A 7372-nucleotide genomic window follows, 5' to 3' on the forward strand; every position below is an offset into this window, starting at 1 on the left:
TATTATCCTTAGGTTTGGTCTTCTCCTTGTGTCCTGGATTTCCTGGATGTTTTGAGTTAGGATCTTTTTGCATTTTGTATTTTCTTTGATTGTTGTGCCAATGTTCTCTATGGAATCTTCTGCACCTGAGATTCTCTCTTCCATCTCTTGTATTCTGTTGCTGATGCTCGCATCTATGGTTCCAGATTTCTTTCCTATGGTTTCTATCTCCAGCGTTGCCTTACTTTGGGTTTTCTTTATTGTGTCTACTTCCCTTTTTAGGTCTTGGATGGTTTTATTCAATTCCATCACCTGTTTGGTCCTGCTTTCCTGTAATTCTTTAAGGGATTTTTGTGCTTCCTCTTTAAGATCTTCTACCTGTTTAGCAGTGTTCTCCTGTATTTCTTTGAGTGAGTTATTAAAGTCCTTCCTGATGTCCTCTACCATCATCATGAGATATGCTTTTAAATCTGGGTCTAACTTTTCGGGTGTGTTGGGGTGCCCTGGACTGGGTGAGGTGGGAGTGCTGGGTTCTGGTGATGGTGAGTGGTCTTGGTTTCTGTTAGTAAGATTCTTACATTTACCTTTCACCATCTGGTAATCTCTGGAGTTAGTTGATTTAGTTGTCTCTGGTTAGAGCTTGTTCACAGGTGATTCTGTTAGCCTCTATCAGCAGACCTGGGAGACTTGCTCTCTCCTCTGAGTTTCAGTGGTAAAAGCACTCTCTGCAGGCAAGCTCTTCTCTTACAGGGCAGGTGCACAGATATCTGGTGTTCAGACCTCCCTCCTGGTCGAAGATGAAGGCTCAAAACAGGACCTGTCCCCAAAGCTAAGTTGCTTTGGCCTGTCCCAGAAGCTCTTAGCTTCTGTATTCCACACTCTCACCTGTGCAAAATACTCTCGGTGGAGTCCCAGAACCAAGATGTCTGCTGCTGATGCTCAGGCAAAGTGCTCCCAGGCCGGGCAGACACCTCCGTTTATTTCTGTGTTTTCTGTGTGTGCACTTGTACATTTCATTTACTTATTTTACACACATAAGGGGCATCTGCCATGGCACATGTGTGACTGTCAAAAGATCACTTTTGAGAGTCAATTATCTCCCTCAACCATGTAGATCTCAGGAATCAAATTCAATTGAGCCATCTCATGAGAGGCTCAAAATGTCTCCAGGAAACAAAACCAATGAGATAAGTAGCTTTGGTATAAACAGGGAAAGGAAGGAGGGGAAAAGCTAGTGAAACACAACCAGGGCATTTCCTTTAAATGCTTCTGTTAGAGAAAACAAAAACTGAACCTCAAAGCTATAAATAAGTTAGAGATTAACTAAAATAGATCAGCCAAAAATGGCAGTTAAGCAAGTTGTTTCATTTTGCCCTCGGGCTCATTATATAAAGGTTCACTATATAAAGAACTTCCTAGCTCCTTTAGTTTGTGTTCTGTGATACAGGAATTGCTTCCTAGTCAGCTTCCTAAAATCCTGCTTTATCCTAAACTCCTAAGGACAGAAAAGAGCCAAGCATGGGATCAGAGAGTGCCAACTTCAGGATGTCTGTAAGTCTGATTTATAAGGAAAAGTCTCAGTCGGTTGACTGCCCTTGGGAGGAATGTAGTCCTGTTTTTTGGCCTTAGGAAGAGTGGATGCATGCATCTGATTTCAAACCTTGTGTGAAAACTCAGCCACCGTGAAGAGGTAAGGTACCCATGGGAAGCAATGATTTCTTTGCAGGTCAATGTCTCCCTGTGTCCACAGAGCTGGAATATGGTCTGAGTGTAGGAAGGAAGAGAGACTGGTGGCTTGACAGGAGCAGGATCTTGCTCTAGAAGTTGTGACATGAACTCTGTGTTCCCTGCAATTGAAATCCTTCCACCTGCACAACCAACCACACACAGCCTCTTCTGAGTCACCATTCCTCACCCCTCTCCCAAAGCTTGCCCCTCCACAGAGTAACATACTCACACACCACACATTCCAATCCTATCCATGAATGTAAAAACACACTTGTGTGCACGCACGCACACACACTCACACACACACAGAACTTTAAAACAGATTCAAAAGAGAACTATGGAGACTCAAGAAAAAATTACTGACATTAGAAAGAAAGAAAAAAATCCACAAGGCAGGATGGCAAGCTGTGTGGATCTTGGTAGTTGTTAAGATGGTGAGAAAAGAAGAGAAATTTACACTTAATAAAGTACACAACAAGCGCGCTAGGAAAATAGAAGCAGGCACCTAGGGCCTTTGCTTTTTACATTTTATTTTGAGGGGTACAAATGTGGTCTCCTCTTAGGTGACACCTGGTCTACACCTGGGCCCAAATATCTCTAATAAGCTAGACTAATATCTTCAAGGTGTCAATTAAAGAGACACTCGTGAAAATAAGATTTGTTCAGCATGGCTACTCTGAGAAGAAGAACAAATAAAAGCTCCATTGCCTCCCCCCACTACTACCACACCACCACCAAGTTTGTCTTTTCATTTTAGAGTAAGATTTGGATTTAAGATACATGCCTTTCAGGCATTTGCCTTAGGCACCTAAGTGACACTTCACCTTTTCAAACCAACCAAAGAGGAAATAAATAACCTTACTGTTTTTTTTTTAACTTGTAATCAGCTAGAAGTTTCATTGCATAGCCTAGAACTCAAAATTGTGTTTAAGACAGAATAATTATTACGTGTTACAATCAGTTCACCTTTCAGCTTTATTAGCTTTGGGACAGGAGGGAATACTTGAACAGCATCAATTCATATTGAGCTTTGTTATCCTCTGCCGTTCATCTTTACCTTGAGTTAGTTACAAGCAGCCTTCAGATCATTGGCTCTTACTGAGAGCCAGTGCAACTGGATTTCCAGTCTAGCAATGAGAGTCCAGTTGCTTGAGTATGCCTTGTGTGGAGATTTTTCATCACTGCACTTGAAATCTGTTCTCTGTCTTTCTTCTAGTTTCCTATCAATCAAGGCATTGCTAATACCAACTCATCTCAGAAGATGATGACATACAGACATACAGCTATCCACATATCTCCAATGGTTTCATGGCTTTAAAGGGCACTCCCAGTCTCTTCCTGCCTACCTAGTATCAGGCTTATAGTCCCCTGGTTTCCTCCTCTGCTGAGTTAGTTCACTTTACTGGCTTTTTCACCAGCCAAAAGGAAGCCTCACTTTCTCCTCCTAACCCCCTCAAAATTCCACTGTCACAGGTGAGCAGATTGTCTCAGAGCCTGGCTTTATCTAGTAGCTCAGAGAAACAGTAGAAGTGTACATCAGTTCCAGTAAAACTACTCATCACTGAAGATAGTCTCCGTTCCGCCAGGAGGCTTTTTCCACAGACCTCTTCTTCCCTCGTGATGCTCAGACCTCTTTTCCCCTCTATCTCACTTTCTTCTGTGTTCTTATACCCAGTACAAACACTGTTCACTACCAACACAGAGCACTTTCACTGTCTCACCGACTCCAGACCACACCTCTCAACCTGGGCAAACAACCAAAGCATTTGCCTGGGGTAATGACACCTCCTCCTTAGAGGATCACTGATGGTGAGGGGTAAAATAAAAAACCCTTTTGCATCCACACAGGATCCTCTTAAAGACAGAGAGACAATGGAGGACTTCCCAAAGCCATAGAGACAGTCCATGATTAAGCTAATTTCAAAATTGAATTTTTTGGTGTCCAAACTTGTTGTCAGGTCCTCTCTGTTTATTCTGCTCCTAGATCCCATTAGCAGCTGTTTTTGGTCTGGTAGCTGTCTTGTATGAAGGTATTAGAAGACTTTTCAAGTACATGAACAGCCCTAAAGGTGGCAATAGGTAAGTGGCATTTAGAGGGAGACTGAACAAGGTTTCCCATACCCTGTTCAGAAACAAGAGTCACACAATGTCTAAGCCCTCTGAGTGTGACTATCCTCCTGTCACTCAGTGTTCCACCTTGTGTCTGTATTTTCCAGGAATATGTGAGCCCAGAAAACATCTAAACAGCATTCAACGAAATCCAAGTGAAATCTACCATATAATTGAGCAAATCTAAAGAGTGTCTTTCACTGGAACCCAAAGAAGTCCTCCACCTTCTGGGCTTTCCTAAGCCAAGGTCTCCCTTTTCTAACAAATAAAGAAATATCTTACCCATTGCTTTCACCCTGAATCTTGTGATTTGATTCAGTTTGATAAATCATAGTTTATTGAATACATAGGAATTTAATGTGTATTTTAACCAAAATTTCTCCCCAGGGCATTTATTGTTTTGTTGTGTGGGCATCTATAAGTCTTACTGTATTCATGTATGTATTCCCCTAGCCTGAGTTTGTGGGTTGGAAGATCAATTATCTACAACTGTGATTTTCTACAATCATTTATTTACTTAATAACTATGTATTGAATGCTTATTTGATATGTTAAAAGCTCTTTTCAGGGCAGGAGTTAAGTAAACTTTGTGAAAAACACATTGTCCTTGATCTCAAAGAATTTGAGGCTTTACAAAGCAGATACTTCATATATTAGTTGGCTGTTTATCACTGTGTCACAACCTAGTTGTGAGGAAGAGAAATCTATTTTGCTCCAATTTAAAGATTCAAAAGCATAACACTCCATTGCCCCAGTTCTAGGGAGAACATTTTAACAAAGGGAAGACGGTAGTATGGAACCTCTCATTAAGATGAGCCACAGTTTGTCCATCCAGGAACAGAGGAAGCTGGGTAGAACCAGACTTGCTCTTTTCATAACTACCTGTGAGAGTTACAGCTCTGAGGGAAAAGGCTTCCCCAGTGGAGGTATTTCCCCAGTGAAAGCCTTACAGCTATGAAGGAAAAGGTATCCTTACCGTTGAAAGCCAAGAAATACCAAAAAGTCACACCATGACTCAACAAACTTCACACCAGAGATTCATTGGGAAAGACACAAGATGGTAGCTGCCTCTGCTTGTGTGAGAAGTAGCAAAGAACTGAGCAGAAGGCAGTTATATAGAACTTTATATAGGGCTTTTGATGGGTTGGAGCTCTCCAGGGTGGCTTGGGATTAGAGAAATTTTGTGGCCTGATCTTGGGGCAAGCTAGGGATTGATGGGGTTTTGTGGCCTGATATTGGGCTTTTTTTTCTGTAAGGTGTTAAGGTTAGAGAAGTCTAGGGCACAGGGCACCACCAAGGGCTTACACTACCCTCTTATAAGGGGTACTTACTGCAACAAATGACCTAAAGACCTTCCACCAAGCTATGTGACTCAAAGATTCCACACCTCCCTCCAGGATATGGGTACAAGACTAAAGTTTGAAGGAAAACTTAGCACATCTGTTTTTACAAATAATTTTATTGTATAACAGCTGCAACCATTGATTTTTTTTCCTAGCTCCCTTTTTAATACAACAGCAGAGTCCAATACCAGGAGTCCTCATTTCATTACTGTTGCTATGATAAAATGCCTGACAAAAACTACTTAGGTCTTCCTATACCAATTAGTCTTCAACATATTATTCCACAGGCATTCCCAGAGCCCTGTGGTATCTCCCAGGTGATTCTTGATCTCATCAAGCTTGCAACTGAGAAAAACAATCACACTCACTATCTTATCACTATATAATACAAAATTGTTTATCAAGTCTTCTATTACATAGTTTAAGGTGGCATTTCATAATAAGCCAGATTTCTTAATTAGTTCTTATTATTGAGAGTATAATATAATTGTATCACTGTTCACTTTCCTTTCCTCCCTCCAAATCTTCCCATATATTCCTCCTGGCTCTATTTCAAAAGGGAACTGAGCAGAGCATCCATCACTGTCTCCTTCCTGACTGTGGTTGTGATGTGACCCATCACCTTGGGCTCCTGCTGCCTTGACTTTCCTGTCGTAATGGACTACCCCAGAACTAGAAGCCAGAAAAAAAAAATACTTAGGGGAATAAATGTTATTTTAGCCAACAATTCCAGTGTACAGTCCATTATTGTAAAGAAACTGAGGCAGCAGAAATTTGAAGCATCTGATCATAGATCATCCACAGTCAAGAGCAGAGAGAAATTAATGCACTATTCTCACTCCTTTGTTTGCTTGTTTTCAGCTCTACTCTTGTGTGGTTCAGGAACTCTTGCCGAGGGAATGTTACTGTCTACAGTGACTGGGTCTTCTCATGTCAATTAGTTTAATTAAGACAATTGTCCAAAGGCATGTCCATAAGCCACCAAATGTAGTCAACTCTTTACTGAAATTCTCTTTGTGGGTGATTCTTGGTATGTCAAGTTGATATTTGAAGCTGTCACACCAGAACAGAGACCATACAACCCAAAAAAGCTTAAAATATTTTTTATTGAATCTTTTCCATAAAAAGGTCTCTAACATGGAAGATCAGTGCCAACAATATTGATGATAACATCCCTATCCTTGCTGTACCAGAGTCATTCTGCTCCAATTCAACAATTTCACAATGTAAAAGGAAGGACTGTGATTCACACCTGCCCCAATCCCTATTCTTTCCCTGATGACCATGATCGAGGTTTCCTCCTAGAAAAATTAAGACATATAGTCCAGGTACAGGGATACAACAAGAATGATGGTATTCAGAAAGCATCTATTAGATTTCTGTCTAGACTAAAGGATGGTAAAGAAAAACTCAGGAAGAGTTGAGACATGGTTTAGAGGCAAGATTTCTGGGACTTAATAGGTACACCAATCTCTGTACAAAGACCTGAGGAAGGTATTGAGAACAATGTCAGGGTTTCTGGCTCAAGAAGCTGGGTGACAGTCATTTACCTAGACGGTGTTTCTAAAATTCTTGCCCATGGGTAGAGAGACATTCCCAGATTAAGAGCACTTATTGCTCTTAAAGAGAACTCTTATTCAATTCCCAGCATCCACATAGCAGTTCACAACCATCTATAATTCCTCATGAAGAGTCCTTTTTATTCCATTTTGTCTCCACTCAGAAACTAGGCCATAAACCATTTGCTATCCATTCTAAGTGTAAGCTACTTTGCTTCTACAGCTGATCTGATTATCTGGGTTGCTCTGAGATGAGAAGCTGCAGTCTCTAGTATAGCACCTCCGAGCAAATCAACCAGAGGCTAGGTACAAAGGCCTTTGTTCTATCTCTGCAAGCTATTTTGGCAAGGAATTGCACTTCTCTAAGTATCTGGAAGAGAAGAGGAGGAAGGCCTGTCTCTCTCCTTTGTTCTTGGCACTTGTACAACTTTCAGAGTGTGTGTTCACATGGCAAAAAGTTTACTACACGTTTGCACATAAATTCAGGTTATAAATTGAATAAGAGGTTTATAACAGAATGTCCATATGCATATCCACTAGGAATAATTATATGGCTAAACATTAATTATTTATTACTAGCTTACAGGTTCATGGAAAGTTAAAGACCATAACTAAGCTGTCCTTGAAGTTTTATACAGATAAACCTGGTCAATA

General features: G+C 40.8%; 1 long non-coding RNA gene across 1 annotated transcript; it reads left to right on the top strand.

Annotated features, from left to right (window-relative positions):
• The first annotated feature begins 1382 nt into the window (after positions 1–1382).
• On the top strand, positions 1383–4117 carry LOC110285978 (uncharacterized). Its single transcript, XR_002377098.3, has 3 exons — positions 1383–1530; positions 3692–3786; positions 3924–4117. It is a non-coding gene; the product is annotated as an uncharacterized LOC110285978 (long non-coding RNA).
• The last annotated feature ends 3255 nt before the right edge of the window (positions 4118–7372 follow it).

The sequence above is a fragment of the Mus caroli genome, unplaced genomic scaffold, assembly GCF_978045245.1.
Source record: "Mus caroli unplaced genomic scaffold, Mus_caroli_1 scaffold_20, whole genome shotgun sequence".
NCBI classification, from domain to species: domain Eukaryota; kingdom Metazoa; phylum Chordata; class Mammalia; order Rodentia; family Muridae; genus Mus; species Mus caroli.